This window comes from Coenobita brevimanus, chromosome 29 (genome assembly GCF_032717465.1).
Source record: "Coenobita brevimanus isolate Jiangsu-jjx chromosome 29, ASM3271746v2, whole genome shotgun sequence".
In the NCBI taxonomy this organism is placed as follows: Eukaryota; Metazoa; Arthropoda; class Malacostraca; order Decapoda; family Coenobitidae; genus Coenobita; species Coenobita brevimanus.
This window is the reverse complement of record NC_136982.1, coordinates 33,448,397-33,470,142: the sequence shown is the minus strand read 5'-3', so window position 1 is coordinate 33,470,142 and position 21,746 is coordinate 33,448,397.

Here is a 21,746-nt window from a genome sequence, read left to right as displayed (position 1 = left end):
ACTGAGTCATACCCTTAGACAAGAGCCGCCTATGAGCTGCCCTGTCTACTGTAGTCATCTTCTGTACTTATATTCTTAGTCAAAATATTGTACGATGTATCAGAAATCATTAATCCATCCAGTGTGACGAAGTCATTTCTATATTACTCTGTCGTCCTCCTGACCGCCGCGGTGGTCTAGTGGTTTGCACTGCCAACTCCGAGGCTGCCGGCCCGACACCACCATTGTTCGAATCCTGGTTTAGGCAACTGGTGCCACGCGACTTAGGTGTCCATCCTAACTGTAATAACGCACAGGATGCGATGACCCTGTATCCCAGGACAGTGGAGGAATAACCCTCCACTTCAAGTTGGAATGAGCACCGCGGCTAAGCGCCTGATAACGTCTGCTTCCACCTTTAAGTCTTTAACTACTAACCATTATATTCAGTTTAGATAAGGCTGCCTCGTCGCTCAGGGGTACAACAATGTTCTCACTCTCCATTTTTAAGTCATAACCTCATACATGACTGTGGTCTTGCCATAACCAGACGATTTTACTCATCTTGCAAATAACCTTTCACAAAAAGGGGGTTAATAACACTACAGACAGAACTATTGCACAATTCAATGCAGGACAAAATTAAAGAGGGTGAGTTGAAGAGAGAGAGGGGAAGAGGGGAAGGAAGACAGAGGGAGGATCAGAAGAAGAGGGAGAGGGATGGGGGATGGGGGAGCAGGAAGGGGCGAGGGCAGGAGGGAGTAATGGTGAGAGGTAGAAAGAAGGGGAAGGAGTAGGGGGGAACGATAAGGAGAATCGGGAAGGTGGAAACAGGGAAGTGGGAATGGAGGGCAGTGCATGCCACGAACTGGCATGTACAATCGGATACAAAAGTTGGCCTACTATTCCACTCCGCCTACTTCACACTTAGGGCCTGTCTGCCACTCCTCCTCCATGACATATCATATCAAAGAGAGACATCCTTGGGGAGAAAAACATACCAAGCCTCTCTCACCGTCAAAATATTAGCCAGCTGAGTAAAGTGAGAAGTATTAGAGGAACTTTTCTCACCTGCTGTACGTAAAACAGGAAATCGATGTGTTCAAATGAAAAAGGACCAACATTTTCTAGATCTTTTTCAGTATTTTGTCTGTGTGTGTGTGTGTGTGTGTGTGTGTGTGTGTGTGTGTGTGTGTGTGTGTGTGTGTGTGTGTGTACTTGGATACTCATAAGGAGGCCAAAGAAAGAAACAAGGAGATAAAAGCAGACATTTGGAGAGAGAGAGAGAGAGAGAGAGAGAGAGAGAGAGGGTGGACAAGGAAGAATGGAAAGTAAATGGTGAGGAAGCAAGAGAACATGGTGAGAAAATATAGTATGAAAAGAAAATGATGGAAAGAAACAAGTGCATTCAGTATTGCCGTGCAATACAAAGTCCCCCACCGGATGATAACCATACATATGTAACTTACCTTGGGGGTAGACGGCTGGCTGTTCCGCGCGACACACCGTCATGGTATGGGGAACAATTATGTGATGTTATATAAAAAAATCTGTCCATGCATGTGGAAGTTACAGAGCGGACATGAATGTAGGTATGGCTGTTAAGTACCACAGCACCCGACCTTGTCTCAGCCCCAAGTGTGACCTTGACCATGGGAGCAGATGGCTGGTTGTTGCGCGCTACACACCGTCATGGTATGGGGAACAACTGTGTGAAGTTATATCAAAATCTGTCCGTGTAAGTGGAAGTTACAGGGCGGACACGAAATTGCAGACGGACTGACGGAACTGCGCAAACCTCTAGTCCCTGACCGATGTCACCGGTATGGGACTAATAACAGGAGGTCAAGATGAAAGAACGGGGAAGAAAAAGAAGAACAACGGGGAGAAAAAGAACGAAACGGAAATGAAAGGAAAATAAGAAAAACTACATGGATAGAAGGTCAGAGACAAGGGAGGCGGGTGAGAGCAAAATTCCTCTCCTTTTCCCCTAGTCAACTCCTCCTCCCCTTCCCCCAGTAATATTCTCCCCTCCCCTTCCACCACTCAAAATCCTCCCTTCCTCCTCCTCTAGCCAAATGTCCCTCCCCTTCCCATCACTAAAATCCCCCTCCCCCTTCCACAGCTACATCCCCCTCCTCCTCCCACCAGCTAGTATCCTCGTCTCCCTCTCTTTCTCCAGCCAAATTTTCCCTCTTCCTCAAAGCCAAATACCCCCTACCCCTTACCCCCTTCCAAGTTCCCCCATCACCTCATCCCTATTATTCCAGCCTCCTGCCCTTCTTCTTGTCCCTTTTCCAAATTCCCCCTCTTTCTCCCCATCACATAACCAAATCACCCCTCTACCACGAAAGTTCTCCCTCCTTAGCCATATTTCCATTCCCTCCCCCTCCCCTCGGACAAATTCCCCCTCCCTCCCCTCTTCCCTCACATCTAGATATTCCCTCCCCTAATTTCTATCCACGTCAAATTCCCCCTTTTCTCCTCCCCTCCCCAATCGAATTTCCTCTTCTCCTTCACCAACCCAACCAAAATATCCCCTCCCCATTCAAATTCCCCCTCCCCATCCCAATCCCTCCGACCCTCCGCCAATATGTCAATACCAAGTTGGCGACGAAGAAACTTGACATGGGAAAAAAGTCAGTGCAAAAATGAAGGAAAAGAATGGTTTAAAAAAAAAAAAATTGCCTGAAAAATGGGAAGCCACCAACTCTGATGCAGGTGAAAAACTCGTGCCAGTTGGGAGGCATTTTTTTTTTTTTTTTACTGAGGTTGGGAAGAAGAGGAGAGAAGGGGGAGGGGGAAGGGGATAGGGAGAGGATGGAGAAGGGGAAGGGAGGGGGTTGGGAAGGGAAGGTGTAGGACTAGAGAGAGAGAGAGAGGAAGGGTGGAATGAAAAGGAAAGTGATAGAAGGGGAGGGAAGGGTGTGGAGGGGAGGGAAGGTGGAGAGAGGTGATAAATACGGAGAGATGAGATTATAGGCGAGGGGAGGAGATAAGGGGAAAGAATGGTGAAGAAAGGGAGAAGGACTGAGAGAGAGAGAGAGAGATGGGAGGGGGCAAAGAATATGAATGGGAAAGATACACATGAGTCTGGGAAAAAAAGAGTAAAATGGTGCAAGGTAGAATACAAACCAGTCCTATATACAGTGTGTGTCGGCACTTGACGTACTAACTTCATTAGTCATATATACAGTGTGTGTCGGCACTTGACGTACTAACTTCATTAGTCATATATACAGTGTGTGTCGGCACTTGACGTACTAACTTCATTAGTCATATATACAGTGTGTGTCGGCACTTGACGTACTAACTTCATTAGTCATATATACAGGGTGTGTCGGCACTTGACGTACTAACTTCATTAGTCATATATACAGTGTGTGTCGGCACTTGACGTACTAACTTCATTAGTCATATATACAGTGTGTGTCGGCACTTGACGTACTAACTTCATCAGTCATATATACAGTGTGTGTCGGCACTTGACACACTAACTTCATTAGTCATATATACAGTGTATGTCGGCACTTGACACACTAACTTCATCAGTCATATATACAGTGTATGTCGGCACTTGACACACTAACTTCATCAGTCATATATACAGTGTGTGTCGGCACTTGACACACTAACTTCATCAGTCATATATACAGTGTGTGTCGGCACTTGACGTACTAACTTCATTAGTCATATATACAGGGTGTGTCGGCACTTGACGTACTAACTTCATTAGTCATATATACAGTGTGTGTCGGCACTTGACGTACTAACTTCATTAGTCATATATACAGTGTGTGTCGGCACTTGACGTACTAACTTCATTAGTCATATATACAGTGTGTGTTGGCACTTGACGTACTAACTTCATTAGTCATATATACAGTGTGTGTCGGCACTTGACGTACTAACTTCATTAGTCATATATACAGTGTGTGTCGGCACTTGACGTACTAACTTCATTAGTCATATATACAGGGTGTGTTGGCACTTGACGTACTAACTTCATTAGTCATATATACAGTGTGTGTCGGCACTTGACGTACTAACTTCATTAGTCATATATACAGTGTGTGTCGGCACTTGACGTACTAACTTCATTAGTCATATATACAGTGTGTGTCGGCACTTGACGTACTAACTTCATTAGTCATATATACAGTGTGTGTCGGCACTTGACGTACTAACTTCATTAGTCATATATACAGGGTGTGTCGGCACTTGACGTACTAACTTCATTAGTCATATATACAGGGTGTGTCGGCACTTGACGTACTAACTTCATTAGTCATATATACAGTGTGTGTCGGCACTTGACGTACTAACTTCATTAGTCATATATACAGGGTGTGTCGGCACTTGACGTACTAACTTCATTAGTCATATATACAGTGTGTGTCGGCACTTGACGTACTAACTTCATTAGTCATATATACAGTGTGTGTCGGCACTTGACGTACTAACTTCATTAGTCATATATACAGTGTGTGTTGGCACTTGACGTACTAACTTCATTAGTCATATATACAGTGTGTGTCGGCACTTGACGTACTAACTTCATTAGTCATATATACAGTGTGTGTCGGCACTTGACGTACTAACTTCATTAGTCATATATACAGGGTGTGTTGGCACTTGACGTACTAACTTCATTAGTCATATATACAGTGTGTGTCGGCACTTGACGTACTAACTTCATTAGTCATATATACAGTGTGTGTCGGCACTTGACGTACTAACTTCATTAGTCATATATACAGTGTGTGTCGGCACTTGACGTACTAACTTCATTAGTCATATATACAGTGTGTGTCGGCACTTGACGTACTAACTTCATTAGTCATATATACAGGGTGTGTCGGCACTTGACGTACTAACTTCATTAGTCATATATACAGGGTGTGTCGGCACTTGACGTACTAACTTCATTAGTCATATATACAGTGTGTGTCGGCACTTGACGTACTAACTTCATTAGTCATATATACAGTGTGTGTCGGCACTTGACGTACTAACTTCATTAGTCATATATACAGGGTGTGTCGGCACTTGACGTACTAACTTCATTAGTCATATATACAGGGTGTGTCGGCACTTGACGTACTAACTTCATTAGTCCTATATACAGTGTGTGTCGGCACTTGACGTACTAACTTCATTAGTCATATATACAGGGTGTGTCGGCACTTGACGTACTAACTTCATTAGTCATATATACAGTGTGTGTCGGCACTTGACGTACTAACTTCATTAGTCATATATACAGGGTGTGTCGGCACTTGACGTACTAACTTCATTAGTCATATATACAGGGTGTGTCGGCACTTGACGTACTAACTTCATTAGTCATATATACAGGGTGTGTCGGCACTTGACGTACTAACTTCATTAGTCATATATACAGTGTGTGTCGGCACTTGACGTACTAACTTCATTAGTCATATATACAGTGTGTGTCGGCACTTGACGTACTAACTTCATTAGTCATATATACAGTGTGTGTCGGCACTTGACGTACTAACTTCATTAGTCATATATACAGTGTGTGTCGGCACTTGACGTACTAACTTCATTAGTCATATATACAGTGTGTGTCGGCACTTGACGTACTAACTTCATTAGTCATATATACAGTGTGTGTCGGCACTTGACGTACTCAACTTCATTAGTCATATATACAGTGTGTGTCGGCACTTGACGTACTAACTTCATTAGTCATATATACAGTACAGTGTGTGTCGGCACTTGACGTACTAACTTCATTAGTCATATATACAGTGTGTGTCGGCACTTGACGTACTAACTTCATTAGTCATATATACAGTGTGTGTCGGCACTTGACGTACTAACTTCATTAGTCATATATACAGGGTGTGTCGGCACTTGACGTACTAACTTCATTAGTCATATATACAGGGTGTGTCGGCACTTGACGTACTAACTTCATTAGTCATATATACAGGGTGTGTCGGAACTTGACGTACTAACTTCATTAGTCATATATACAGGGTGTGTCGGCACTTGACGTACTAACTTCATTAGTCATATATACAGGGTGTGTCGGCACTTGACGTACTAACTTCATTAGTCATATATACAGTGTGTGTCGGCACTTGACGTACTAACTTCATTAGTCATATATACAGGGTGTGTCGGCACTTGACGTACTAACTTCATTAGTCATATATACAAGGTGTGTCGGCACTTGACGTACTAACTTCATTAGTCATATATACAGGGTGTGTCGGCACTTGACGTACTGACTTCATTAGTCATATATACAGAGTGTGTCGGCACTTGACGTACTAACTTCATTCCATTATTCTTGGTCTGATTAAGGAGTACAAAATGCCTTATCAACATGGGTCCAGTTCTCAACCGCTACGGAGCTACAATTACTATTGTTCTTACCAGTAAAAATGTCTCCTTCCTAATTCACTCCTAAGGTTATCAGTAAGTGTAGGTCCGTCACGGCTGAGAATTGGACCCATGTTGATATAACACGGTTGAGAATTGGACCCATGTTGGTATAACACGGTTGAGAATTGGACCCATGTTGGTATAACACGGTTGAGAATTGGACCCATGTTGATATAACATTTGTTACTTATAAAGGATGCAAGAATTGGACCCATGTTGATATAACTGTTACTTATAAAGGATGCAAGAATTGGACCCATGTTGATATAACATTTGTTATTTATAAAGGGTGCAAGAATTGGACCCATGTTGATAAAACATTTGTTACTTATAAAGGGTGCAAGAATTGGACCCATGTTGATATAACATTTGTTACTTATAAAGGATGCAAGAATCCCCTTGTAAAGTCAGTGCGTCAAGTGCTGGGACATCCTGTATGAATGAAATAAGGCTGGTACGTACAAACACAAATACTGCCATGTAATTATCCTCCTTAATACCAAGACTCATTATAGTTTTATTCTGGCTACTACTTGCTGATGTTATTACACATAGCAGGATATGGTTTTTGTGAAGGAGTTGGGGAAAATATATATACTAGTCTAATTAGAAAAGTTTATCCTAAGGTGAATACAATAATACACTACAAGTACCATCAGTGTGAAGGAGTTTAATCTAGCAACGCAAAATTACTGAGAAACCTAGCACTCCACGTAATCCCCCCCCCCTCACTCTCTCCATCGACCAGCCTTTGTCTAACGTTCTTTGAAGTTCTGTCTGCCTTTCACACACACAAGCATTCTGTCATTTCTTTTAACCAATTTCTCCCTCTGTCCTACGTCCTCTGATCTCAGCAGTCTTAAATACTTACACAGCTTCTTCACTACGAGGGATTTTCTCCTAAGCAGAATAAATAAGTCTAAAGGCAGCATGAATGATATAAAAGATATAAGATACATGGGACTACCGGACATTGATTATAAACCCTTCAGTAAGAGTAGCCATATTCACGTCAGCTTAGACAGCTTTCAAATACCTTTGCTTTAGTGACAGATTTTATATATTAAAGCTTAATACTTCTGTCCCCCTGTGCACGTAGGAATACTGTGGTAGTAGTGGTACGCAGGAATACAATGGTAGTAGTGGCATGTAGGAATACTGTGGTAGTATGGGCATGTAGCAATACTATGGTAGTATGGGCATGTAGCAATACGATGGTAGTACTGGCATGTAGCAATACGATGGTAGTACTGGCATGTAGGAATACTATGATAGTACTGGCATGTAGGAATACTATGGTAGTAGTGGCATGTAGCAATACTATGGTAGTAGTGGCATGTAGGAATACTATGGTAGTGGTGGCATGTAGGAATACTATGGTAGTAGTGGCATGTAGGAATACTAGAGTAATAGTGATACTAGATTTAAATTCTTATTCCCCTGGCCCTACCATGCCTCCACGATGTATCATATTTTGAGGTCATCTCATTTCAGCAGTCGGGTCATCTGTAATGCAACCCTGCACGCACAACAGGCCAACGGTGAAGGTAAAGCCCAGCAATTCCAGGGTTCTAAGCCCCTTCCCCCGTTCCTATAACCTCCATCCCTGCAATGCGTCACTATGCTGCCTCCATCCCGGGAATGCGTCACTATGCTGTATCATAGTAACCAGGACACCTTTTGCTGTCCGACTTTGTGGATGTTATGTCAGTAGCTGGGCCACCTCTGGTTCTGCCAATCTGCACACATAATAAGTCTGGGAAAAGGCCAAGTCTACTCATTTTCCAGTGCACAGGTTTCCCTCCCTTCTCCCTTCACTGCCTGCGTATGTTGTACCTCAGTAATCAGTTAATGTTCGGACGTGCAGCTTCATATTCTCAAACTGTCAATGATTTGGGTCCTATCTCCTCCATCCTAGCCATCACACTTCACTGCTTGTGGATACTTTAACACACTAATCACGTCACCTTTGCTTGTTCAACTGTACACACACAAAAGACCCATAGTAAAGGCCAAACATATTGACTTTCACGGTCCTACGGCCCTGCCACCTATCTGCACCTCCTCCCCCTCCCACCAAACAGCTTGTGGACACACTACCTCAGAATCTGGGTTATCACTGGCTGAGCAACTATACATACAGAACAAAAACTGGAAAAGCTACAGCAGCTATAGTAAGTTTCAGGATTGTAAGTCTTCCCCTCCCCTCCCAACATCCTCCCTCTTCACACACCTATCATGTCTTGTGGAAGAAGTATTTTGATAACCGGGTCCCCATCTGTCATGCTACTTTACACACACAACCGTATTATGGTAAGTTTACAACATGCTGATATTAACAACTTTAGTACCACGACACTGCACTTTATTCTTGCTACCTTCAAACTGCTCTATCCAGCTTAGGAGACTTGTTATACTAACTGGACGGGTTAGACACAGCCTATATTTATCCCTCAAAAACGAGAGGCCTGTCCTGAGTAATATATGAAATCGCTGGGATGTAGGAAAAATACACTGATAAATACGTCACTAGAGGTGAGAGGGTTATTGGTGACAATATTAACTGTGACTCCTATGGCTCATTCTCAGCATGACAGAATTGTCTGGTGTTGGAATACAATACCAGATTTATCCCGACAACGACAGGGTTAATGGTGACAGTATCAACTCTCTCTGGCTCCTATGACTCACTCTCAACATAATATAAATCGCCTGGTGTTTGCTGCAATAGGTAACTAGAAGTGTTCCCACCATGAAAGGGTTATCATTTTTTTTATCAACTGGGACGACATGATTAATATATATATATATATATATATATATATATATATATATATATATATATATATATATATATAAAAGCGCACTATGCTGTAATTAAATGATAATTAAGATAGTATTCGGAAAGCCTTTTAAGATGGATAATAAGAACTCTTACGTGAATAAAATCATCTGGTAATATCAACACTCCAATGAAAAACATGTAGTCGAGCTGAAGAGAATAACTGATGTTCAACTCTTGATAGTGTCTCATAATTAATCTTCCTCTCTTCCCACTCCCCTCCAATTCCCTTCTAATCCTCTTAATCACTGTTCCAATCTCTACTATGCACATAATCTCTCTCTCTCTCTCTCTCTCTCTCTCTCTCACACACACACACACACAAAATTTCTCACTCATCTCACTACCTTTATTCACACACACACACACACACACACACACACACACACACGCACAAACCCTTTACTTACACATTCCACTTACAAACATCTAATCTCTCAATCTTTCTCTTTCTCTAACTTTCTCTAATCCCGCTCTCTCTCTCTCTCTCTCTCTCCCACGACCGTCTTGAAGTTGGCAAAATTGCGATGAGCAAGACACGAAAATATCCATTTGGAAAACTTGCACAGAAACTTTCTCTTCCGAAACTCGTCTCAAAAACTTACCTCCTGGCTCTCTCTCTCTCTCTCTCTCTCTCTCTCTCTCCCCCTCTCCACTGTCACAGGGAGTCAGATTAACACACTGATCCTCTTATAAATGTTCCCTTACAGTTTAAATCTCTGGCTGTGTAGTGTTTCTCTGCACAGATAAAAATATCGATCACAAACACCCAGAATATAATGCTTTAATACTGCTGCCGCCAGACGAATTTATTCAGCTTTCGAGAGACTTTAGGAACTGAAGGCGTTAGATACAGTGTTCCTTAATCCCTTCACTACTACACGTATTTCTGAAGCTGAATAATGTTCGGTGGACCAGAATAAAGTTAACAAAAGCATCCTCTTAATGATGACGCCAACCATACATCTAAGTACGGCTGAATAGAATGAAATGGAAGCAGTGATAATAAAATAACTGAGACGTTTTACTGCAGGGAGAGTACTAACCACTAACTATACACATGTCTTCTTTCTCACTCCACAGCGTCCGTGAGGAGTGTGACATGGTGTAGCCTACCCTTTCCCCCCGGGAGGGGGGGCTGCTGCTGATGATGATGACGATGATACGGATTAAGGAGGTTTAGAGAAAGCGTTGCCTAGCAATCGGGAGCATTCCGTTACAGAAACGGTTTTAGGGCTGATTGTGGTATTCATACGGATTTTTTTTTTTTTTTCTGTGCAAACCATGATACTAATTGTGTTTGCTGTAAGCCTGTAGGCTACACAGTCTGTTAGGGTGGAGTGCGGCTGAGCTGTGTTGTCGTGCCTGTTTAGTTAACTCTTGCTGTTGCCAAGCGATTTTATAAAGCTTCGATGACAGTAGACTAGACCAACTGTTGCGGACTGAATGTTGATTTCATTAACTCTCTCAGCGATAAATGTTACAACCAGATTAAATATAACCGTCTGGAAGAAACATGGATTAAATAATACGAACCCTCACCGTCACAGTCAAAGTTAATTGCCTGTAGGAGGGATAAAAATACAGACGTCAGTGTACTGGAAGGGTTCATGTTGAAATCCAATATGCCCCTGAGTTCCCTGTCATCTCAGGGGCCTTGATACAAGTGCTCACTTAACGTGATTGCTTCCCTGACCTGCCAGTGCGATGACCTTACAAGAATCAACGGTATGTCACGGCAGCACTGACACGACATGGACGTTACTGGCACAACATGGACGTTTCTTGCATGTCATGGGAGTTACTGGTACGTCATGGGAGTCAGGGAGCATTGGTACGTCAAGAGTAGCACTGATATATCATGAGAATTACTGGTGCGTTGTGGGAGTTATTGGTACGTTATGGGAGCTGCCGGTGAATCACGGTGTAATTGGTGAGTCAAGGGATTCATTAGTACGTCATGCGATTCATTAGTACGTCATGGGATTCATTAGTACGTCACGGGATTCATTAGTACGTCATGGGATTCATTAGTACGTCATGGGATTCATTAGTATGTCACGGGATTCATTTGTACGTCATGGGATTCATTAGTACGTCATGGGATTCATCAGTACATCAGGGGATTCATTAGAAAGTCATGGGATTCATTAGTACGTCATGGGCGTTACTGGTATGTCTTGAGTATTACTGGTACGTCATGGGAGTTATTAGCACGTCATGGCAGTTGCTGGCACGTCAAGGACTGTACTGGAACGTCATGGAAATCACTAGTGCGTCACTTGAGTTACTGGTACGTCATGGGAGTTACTCGTTAGACATTGGCTACTGGCACTTAATGAGAGTTGCTGGTACGCTAGGGACTGGTACGTCATCACAGTAATTAGTACGTCACAGGAATCTGGTACGTCATGAGAGTTACTAGTACGTTGTGGGAGTAATTATAACGTCAGGAGTTACTGGTAAAAGACAGATACTGGTACACCTGCGGACATATGAACCTGCTACACGTCAAGTGGCTGGTTGGCGATACCTGGCAACCTGCCGTAGTAAAGCGTAGAAGTCTATGAAGGAACTTAGTAACTTGTAACGGTGGTCCTGACTGGCTGCTGTATTTTATGGTGTAGTTATTATGGGAAAAAAAGAATAGTCGTCGACAAATAGGTGTGCACATTTGTTAAATAATTATTTGTACCAGTGTTCTCACAAGCTTTTTTTTCTTAAAGGGGTGATGAAATTTTATTAGAAAGAAAACATAACATATGTGGCAGCATCTTACTCCCAAGCTTACCACACGATATCGTAAGGCCAGCATGAATATCTGGTCACTGGAATTCAAGAGGCCTTAATGAAAATGTCCTTCACAGTATGTAGGTCAATATATTCTTATTGTCAGAGGAACGGCTGCCATTATATAATGAAGGTAACTAACTGAAACTGTTTACCATCCTGCATTGCCACCTCCACCACAGGAGGTCTGAGGCCAGTCGAGTCAGGATGAACTGTTCCATCCCAAACCATCCACGCATCCGATACACTTCTATATTAAAACTAAATTTATTAGTTAGCGACCTCTTTATGTCTCCCATAATACAGAGAATGTTACTGTGAGGCGTAAGGCTAACAGATCAAACCCTGCTTGAGCCCTCTACAGAAGTTAAACATCTCCATGCAATATTATTATCACAGCCTGTTTGATATTACAGGTTCAACAAAGATAATTTGGTGGAAAATATTATCAGTGATTTTCCAAACGAAAAAATATAAACAAAGTCATTACTTTTACTGATAGTGTCGGACGAAAGATATGTAAAGACAAAACTAAAGTAACTGTTTCATCAACCCGCAACACTTCACCTTAAAACTCGTTGCACAAAAACAAATGAGATAGGATTCCCATGCACGTGGTTAACGGTATATTTAGCTACTGGTGAACAAAATTACCATACCCATTGATATTACTCCCATTCATATTTAAAAGCATCAGAATCATCATCAATAACGCCAACTGCCCAACTGTCACACATCCGGATTAACACCTTACATTTCCCCATTTATCAATTTGCCATTTTAAATTATTTCCTCCCTCCTGGTGTGTGTGTGTGTGTGTGTGTGTGTGTGTGTGTGTGTGTGTGTGTGTGTGTGCGTGCGTGCGTGCGTGCGCGTGCGTGCGTGCGTGCGTGCGTGTGTGTGTGTGTGTGTGTGTGTGTGTGTGTGTGTGTGTGAGAGAGAGAGAGAGAGAGAGAGAGAGAGAGAGAGAGAGAGAGAGAGAGAGAGAGAGAGAGAGAGAGAGAGAGAGAGAGATAATGGAGGGGGAGGAGACAAGAGGATGAGCAGGATCGCACAAACAAGATGACTGACAGGGACGCCGCACCAAAGGTGGGGAGAGAGGCAGACAGAGAGACAGACGGGAATAGATAAACAGAAAAAAATAGGGACAGAGACACAGAGGCATAAAACGTCGGGCCAAATTGATTAATTGATAATAAAATGGATGGATAGAAATACTGACAGACAGATGGATGATACCTTACCAAACCTGACACAGACCTGCTCTGACATACCGGGCATGCCCATGCGAAATTTCAGCTCATTCCATCCAGTGGTATGACCTGTAGAGGGTTTCCAACGTCTGGCGAAAATCTGAGCACAAAAGTGTGCGTGACGCGCAAAACTAACCCCATAAAATTACAATTTACACCACCGTTGTCAGGTCGTCGTTCCGCGTCTTTTGATATATGGCAATTCGAAATCCGAGGGGGTCTCACACACACACACACACACACACACACACACACACACACACACACACACCGCTTATCGCATAGTATTATTGATATGGGTGGATGGATGAACGAATGAAAAAAAAAAAAAAAAAAAAAAAAAAAAAAAAAGGGCTACACAGATTTATGAAAGACTGCATGAGTAAATGGATGGAAGGATGGACGCAAAAATTAATGAATGAACTAATGCGTCAATGGCAAAGCAGTGAAATGACTGAATGAACATGAATTAAGTGATTGCATGAACGGTTGAAAGGGTGTATATAAACAAATGGCTAAATGCAATCTGAATCAATGAATGAGTGACAGAATGAATGAATTGATGAACAAATAAAAAGATCGATAAGAATATAAATGAATTCCAGTACGAGGTGAGTCGAGGTGAATAATCTCGTCAAACAAGAAAAGGTCATGCTAGTGAGGTTACATAACAATAAATGACAGAATGAAGACTGGATACGCTTTAGGGAAGGCAAAAGGATCAGAAATAGAGGGCAGGAAAAGAAGAGGGGGGGGGGAGATGATGTGAGATGGGGAGAGGAAAGGAAAGTGAGATGAAAGAAGAAGGTTTTTATTTATATACAAACAAGAAATAAGAAAAGAAACAAAGAGAATTTAAAACAATACAAACCTGAAACAGAAAGCCAGCAAAGTTTCTTCCTTCCTATGAACGTTGTACAAAAAAAAAGCCAAGAAAGAGATGCGTAATTCTGAGATGCCTGGATGCATTGTATTCAAAAGTCTGAAGTTCATAGGTAGTGGGAAAGACGGCGTGCGGAAGACAGTTCTAGAGCTGACCAGTAGCATACGTGAAAGACTGAAAGTACCAGTCAACTCTCGCACTGGATAACTGGAAAGAAAAGGAGTGAGAATGCGTAGCAAGAAGGGTGTTGCGCAACCGTCATAATGGAGAAAATGCTAGAGGATAGTTAAGAAGACCAGTGAACTAAGCAGTAATGATGAGGAGAAGGAGGCGGGAGGGGAGAGAAGGGAACGGTAAAGAAAGGAGATGGGAAGAAGTCGGTAACATAAAAGGAGAGGGAGAAGGAGAGAGTGAAGGAAGTAGAGAGAAGGGGGAGGAGGAGGTAGAATGAAAAGTGAAGGGTGGATAAAGCAGGGGATATTAGAAGGGATGGTGAGAAATGATTGAAATGAGACAGAGGAGGGTGGAGGAAGGGGGAAACAAGAAGGGGAAATGAGAAACAAGGAAAGAACATGCAAGAACAGCAGATGGAAGACCTTACGGCACTGTGATAAACGTTTGACTGCAACGTGGAAGCCTATTCTTTTGTTCCGGTGAACGTTAGACGTTTTAACTGGGCTCAAAGAAACCCACCGTAAAAGGGAAATTATATATATATATATATATATATATATATATATATATATATATATATATATATATATATATATATAGATTAGCATCTTGTTAAGCATTAAAACTATTTTATTCCAGCTAACACCAAACGATTATACACAGCTAAACAAACCATAGCAGACTAATGGTTAATACTAGACCCTTCAGTCACAGGCTGTAAGACAGTTTATTCTTGCTTGTTCCACCTGCTTTTATTCAGCTTTAGACACTTTCTGAATTGTTAGTTAGATGCAGCCTTCATTAATCCTTCACCGGGCATACTGTCCCCATTAATCCCTTCACTGACAAAGGATTTTCCTAAAGTTAAATAAAACAGCGTCACGTTAGCCTGACCATAATGGTAAAGACGTGGACGGGCTGAAGGGGTTACATCGGTAGGGGGAAGGCCAGTCCGTACGGTACTTAGTGACCGTCACTACTGGACCGTCTGTGATTACCGGACTGGGTTAGTCTGCATCCCACATTACTAACCGCAGTCAACAACGGTATAAGGAGGCCAGGCACGTTATATCTTCAAGTGACTATTTATTCTGCATAGCCTGCATCCCACATTACTAAACGCAGTCGCTAACGGTATAAGGCCAGGCACCCTATATCTTCGTGTAACTATTAACTCTAATTAGCCTGCATCCCACACTACAGAGGGCAGACAACAGCGACATGGAGAGGTCAGACACCCTCTACGTTCACGTGAAACTATTAGACATGTTTAGCCTGCATCCCACATTACAGAGGTCAGTCAGCAACGATATAAAGAGGCCACAGATTCTCTTATCATCATTTGCTTCTGAAATTATCATCAGATATTGAAGTTTTCTTCATCTTTCCTTTTTTAATGTTTAACTCCTATACAGTAATCAAAGGACGTAATGTCTATTTTTGCTGTCCACACGAATTTGGTCTGCTTAAGGCGGACTTATCAAAATGGAAGGGCTTTAGCCGCCATTAATACCTTCAGGATTAAAGAACTTTAATAAGGTGAATATTATCGCCTCAAAAGAACAATGAATGAAAAAAAAAGACTAAAAATAAAAAACACGCGAACAGAGAGAAAGGTGCGAGTATTCGATAACTGCAATGAATGAAAAAAAACAGAAGCTAGACGAGTAACGGAAGAAGAGATAAGAACACTGAGGATATATTACTGAAAGAGGTCGAGAGAAAGAGGGGACTAAGAGGAATGGGAATGAAACAAAGGTTAAGGTTAAATTACTTTAAAAAACTGACAAAGCAAGAGAAACGTATGCATGGGGGAAGAATGAATAGAAGACAAAATGAAACGAAAAAAATGGTACTAACAGATGTGAATATAATTTAAGGAGGAGAAATAAAAGAAGGGCTAAAAAACGAATGAAAAGCTGAAAAATGGAGAGATGACATGAAAAAAGGAGAAAAATAAGGAATGGAGGGGGGAGGAACTCCCGACCGAGGAAATAAGAGCTTATTAAAGGAAAGGATAAGAATGAAAGGAAGAAAACATGAGAAAAAATGAAAAGTGAACAAGGGATGGAGGCATAAAAGGAACGATTAAGAAAGTGTGACTTAGGGTCGTATGATTAAATTTTAAATCGTAGATTGGAATGCAAACCCATAATTTCTGAAGATTATTTATGGAATGCCTGTGGTTATGGTCACTTAGCCTGCATCCCATATTACTAAATGCGGTCAGCAGTCACACAGGAAGGCCAAATACGTTCCATCACCGTCACGTGCCCCAAAAATCATCGTCGAAAATTGAGGGTCAGCATCCCACTTTGCTAATTCAGGTTATGCAAATAACCTAAATGGACAGCATGAACGGAATGAGAGAGGAGCATTGAAGGAGAGACGGATACGAGAGAATACAGAATATATGAACCCCAGAGAAAACATGGAAGGAAAATAAATACTGGAATGAAATATGGAAATGAGACAGAAAGCAGAAGAAATAGGGAGAGAAATAAGAAGAAATCAGAGAATTGTAAAAGTAAAGACAGAGGAGAGAAGGAATGAAAAACAAAGAAAGAGCTGAACAAATACACTGAGTGGGGAAGAAAATTAAGGGATATGAATGAAGACAGGGGGACTTACAAAGACAACTGAGTCAAGTAAAGGAAAGGACGAAGGTAAAATGAGGTAGTGGAATGAAGAAAGGAACAGAGGACGGGGAAAGAAACGAACGGCAGGCAGACAGGCAGGCCGGGAAGGGGGCAAATGACTTGACACGCAGGGAGAGGTAGGTAGGTACTAGGCAGAAAGGCTGAGAGGAAGGTAGATAGGCGGACAGATAGGAAAGGAATGGTCAGGTTAAGCAAGCAAGAAGGAAAGCAGGAGTAGGCAGGCAAACAGGCAAGCAGGCAGGAAGGGAATATGGGATACGCACGTAGGTAGACATGCAAGGAGAGTACGCAGGCAGGTAGCAGGTAGGCAAGCAGGGAAAGGCAGGTAAACTCGCGCGCAACGTAGGTGAATAAAATGCAGCTACCCGGAGGAAGGCAAGGGAGTTTTCTACGAATGAATCAACCTCTCTCTCTCTCTCTCTCTCTCTCTCTCTCTCTCTCTCTCCACCGTTTCCAGTCTGCTTGTGTCTCTCTTGCTCTTTGCCCTGAAACTTAATTACTTCCAAGCCTTTCATTCATTTTCATCTGCTTCTTTGCTCTCTCCTCCTCCTCCTTGCTTCTCTTCTGTAAGTGGTTGTTGCCTTCTCTACGTTCACTCTGTGTGTTAATGTAAATGTTCTCTTTAGCCACTTATATGTTTATTCATTAACGGTTCTCTTCTGTTTCACAGTTTTTATACCTTTGATTTTTCCTTGCTTCCTATCCACTTTTTATTTGCTTTCCTATTTACTCTGTACTTGGTTTTGTATCAGCCTTCCTGCTTATCACTGCTTATTTATTTGTTACTTTGTTTACTACCTGTTTGTTTATGAATCTGTTTTCGTTTCCTTGTTTCTTAGACACGTCTGATTTCTTCTCCACCTCTCTCACTGTTTATTTTTAACGGCCATGCCTTCAACGTGTCGTTTCGAAACTCCAAGAGACGGTGGAGATGTCTGGTTCAGCAATGTTTTCAGCAGTGAAGAGAAATGATAAAAAGACAGAGAGGAGAGGAGAGGAGAGGAAAGGGAGAGAAAGTATAAAATATAGGTCCTCAAACCCACGCTCATACAAACACAAGATCATTCGAAAGTGGACTCACCAAACCTCATCACGCACCACACGCTTGATGGGTCATTTCGTATGCAGGATATGAATTAAGGTCACTTAACACGTAAGTCGCATTATATTTCACCTCTTCTAGTTTTCACTTTAATTTGCTGGCTGCTATTCGTGAGGGAGGCTTGGCATATATCTCTGCCCACTGATGATTTTCCTGATGTGATGGAAGTAATGAACATATCGTAACTGTGAAGTACACGCAGGGGAACTGTTAGCTACCATTTGTGCCCAACTATACACTCGAGGGAAGGAAAAAAAAAAAAAAACGGTTAGTGGATATTTCGCGCTAAGCAAACTGACATCAGTGAAAAGGGACACTGCGAAATGCCCATTGATCCTACTCGACGTTGGCAGATTGAGACATTTCCTATCTTACAGACATTCACATCAAAAGATATTAATTTTCTAAAAGCATCATGAGTTGTACTACCTTACCACGACTGTGACTATACTGGTATGCCTGTGTGTGCATTTGTTAAATCCTCTTGTTCATTCTCTTGCACTGTTTGGTATGGCTGTGTGTTAAGTCCTCTTGCTCATTCTCTTGCCCTGTGCTTGATATGACATGGCTGTACTTGTCACGCCATCTTGCATATTTTCTAGCACTGTATTTGTTATGGTATGGCTGTGTGTGCATTTGTGAAGTCCTCTTGCTCATTCCCTTGCACTGTGCTGTGTGTTTGTTTTGGTACGGGCAACACGGTATGTTCGTGTCTTACACATTTCCTCTGCTTTGATCTGGTATGTGCTGCAGGTAATACCCTAGATTTACATTTGCTGTAGAATGTCTGTGTATTTCTTTTGCCATGGGTTACACGACACACTCTAGTTCACGTGTCTGGGTATAAGTGTGAACATATATTTTAGGATACACACTTCCACATCCTCCAATACTGTCATTGTTTTAGTATGTGTTAGTGTTTTAGTAAGAGCATTCTTACATATATTTGATTATATATCCGTTTTGGCGTGTGTGTGTGTGTGTGTGTGTGTGTGTGTGTGTGTGTTTCATTCGATTAACTCCGATTAGGGGTTAACTGTGTGAACGGCTGAATATGTATGTTGATTTCCATATCACTGTGTGTGTGTGTGTGTGTGTGGTACCAGGCTGGCGCGTAATAAGCTCGTTTACTGCTGGGATGTGAGTATGACAGGAGTAATATGGGTGGTGTCTGATCCTCGTCTGCGACACGTCGAGAGAGAGAGAGAGAGAGAGAGAGACGGGGGGGTTATGATGGTAAGGGGACATGAAGGCAAAGGAAGAAAAAGCAGAAAGGAGCAAAACGGGAAGCAGAGGCCAATGCAGGCAAAGGAGTAGAGGAAAGGAATAGGTACAGTAATACAAGAGAAGAGTGAAGGAAGGAATACAGGGAAGCAGTGGAGAGACGGTAGGTAGTAGAGAGAGGGGAAAGGAAGAAGGCAAATGGTGGAGAAGAGGGAAGGAAAGGAGAGGATGGTATAAGGAAGAACAGAAGAAAGGAAAATGAGGAACAAAGAAAGTAACGGAAAAAGAACAGGAACTAATACGAAACAACTTTTTTTTTTTTTTTAATGCGAGGAAGAAGGAACCAAAGGCCATGAGCCCGCAGTAACAGTTCCCTCCAAGAGAAAAACAAAATACAATAGAGAGCCAAATTCAAGATCCGATCATTTTGAGATGCCTGGACACACTGCGTTTGAAAGACTGGAGATCATAGGAAGCAGGAAATACAGACAGAGGTAGACAGTTCCAGAGCTGACCTGTTGCATAAATGAAAGACTGGGAGTAACGGTTAACTCTTGCATTAGAGAGTTGGACAGAAAAGGGATGAGAGTTTGCTGCCAGACGGGTGCTACGCGCCCGTCGTAGAGGTGGAGGAATGCAAGCAGACAGTTCAGAGGAGCAGTGACCATTAAAGTAGCGATAGAAAAGAGATAAAGATGCAACAGAGCGGCGAAGAGACAGAGATTGAAGGGAGTCAGTAACAGGAGGAGAGTTAATGAGACAAAAAGCCTTTGACTCCACCCTATTGAGAAGAGCTGTATGTGGGGAGCCTCCCCACACATGAGAGTTGTACTCCACACAGGGGCGGATAAAACCCCTGTATAGAGTCAACAATTGTGCAGGGGTAAAGAAAGAGCGGAGTCGGCTTAGCACACCCAATCTCTTGGAAGCAGATTTTACAAGAGATGTAATATGATTTTTCCAAGATAAGTCCCGAGTAAATGAAACCCCAAGCATGTTCAAGGATGATGCAGGATTAAGCTGAATATTATTAAACATTAGTGGGTATACCTGTGGAAGATTTTGTCGGGTTGATAGGTGTAAGAACTGAGTCTTAGATGCATTAAAGACAACCATATTATTTTTACCCCAGTCAGAGATACGAGCCAAGTCAGACATTAGGTGTGCCATAGCCTCATCCCTTGTTTGTTGAAGTAACTGTTGAGATGGGCGTTGCGGGAACCGAATGGAAAGGTGAAGGGTGGAGTCATCATCGTATGAATGGATAGGGTTAGATGTACAGCTGAGAAGATCATTGATGAATAAAAGGAAGAGAGTTGGTGATAGGACAGAGCCCTGAGGAACACCACTGCTAATAGATCTAGGAGAAGAACGATGGCCGTCTACAACAGTGGCTACAGAACGACCAGAAAGGAAACTAGCGATGAAGGCACAGAAAGAAGGATAGAAACCGAAGGAGGGCAGTTTGGAAATTAAAGATTTATGCCAGACTCGATCGAAAGCCTTTGAGATGTCAAGTGCAATGGCAAAGCTTTCGCCAAAGTCCCGAAAGGAGGATGACCAGGAGTCTGAAAGGTAGGTGAGAAAATCGCCAGTGGAGCGTCCCTGACGGAACCCATACTGACGATCGGAAAGAAGGTTGTGATAGGAAAGATGCCTTAAAATTTTTCTATTAAGAATTGACTCGAAAACTTTTGAAATACAGGACGTTAAAGCAATTGGACGATAGTTGGAGGGTTGGGAGTGGTCACCCTTCTTTGGGACTGGCTGAATGAGAGCAAACTTCCAGCAAGAAGGAAAGGTACAAGTTGACAGACAAAGGCGAAAGAGTTTGCCTAGGCAGGGTGTAAGCACAGAAGCACAGTTCTTGAGAACAACAGGAGGGACCCCATCAGGCCCATATGCCTTGTTAGTACAGAGGCCAGTGATGGCAGAAAATACATCAACTGAAGAGATTTTAATGTCAGCCATGAGGAAGTCAGAGGGGGGAAGTGATGGAGGAACAGCACCAGAATCGTCTAAGGTGGAATTGGAGGAGAAAGTCTGTGTGAAGAGATCTGCTTTATCAGTAGAAGAAATAGCTACAGAACCATCAGAGTAGAAAAGAGGAGGGAAGGATGATGAGGTAAAGTTGTTAGAAAGATTTTTGGCAAGGTGCCAAAATGAGCGGGAAGAATTCGAGTTGGAGAGTTGAGAGCATTTAGTATGGATGAAATTATTTTTAGTAGAGCGAAGAACAGACTTAGCACGATTCCGGGCAGAAACGTAAAGACGATGTGATTCAGGGGTGGGTTGGCTCCGGTACCTTTTGTAGGCCCTCTCCTTGTTGCGGACAGCATTAGAACAAGCGTGATTAAACCAAGGCTTTCTTGCGTTAGTCAAAGGATATGAGAAAGGAATGTATGCTTCCATGCCCGAG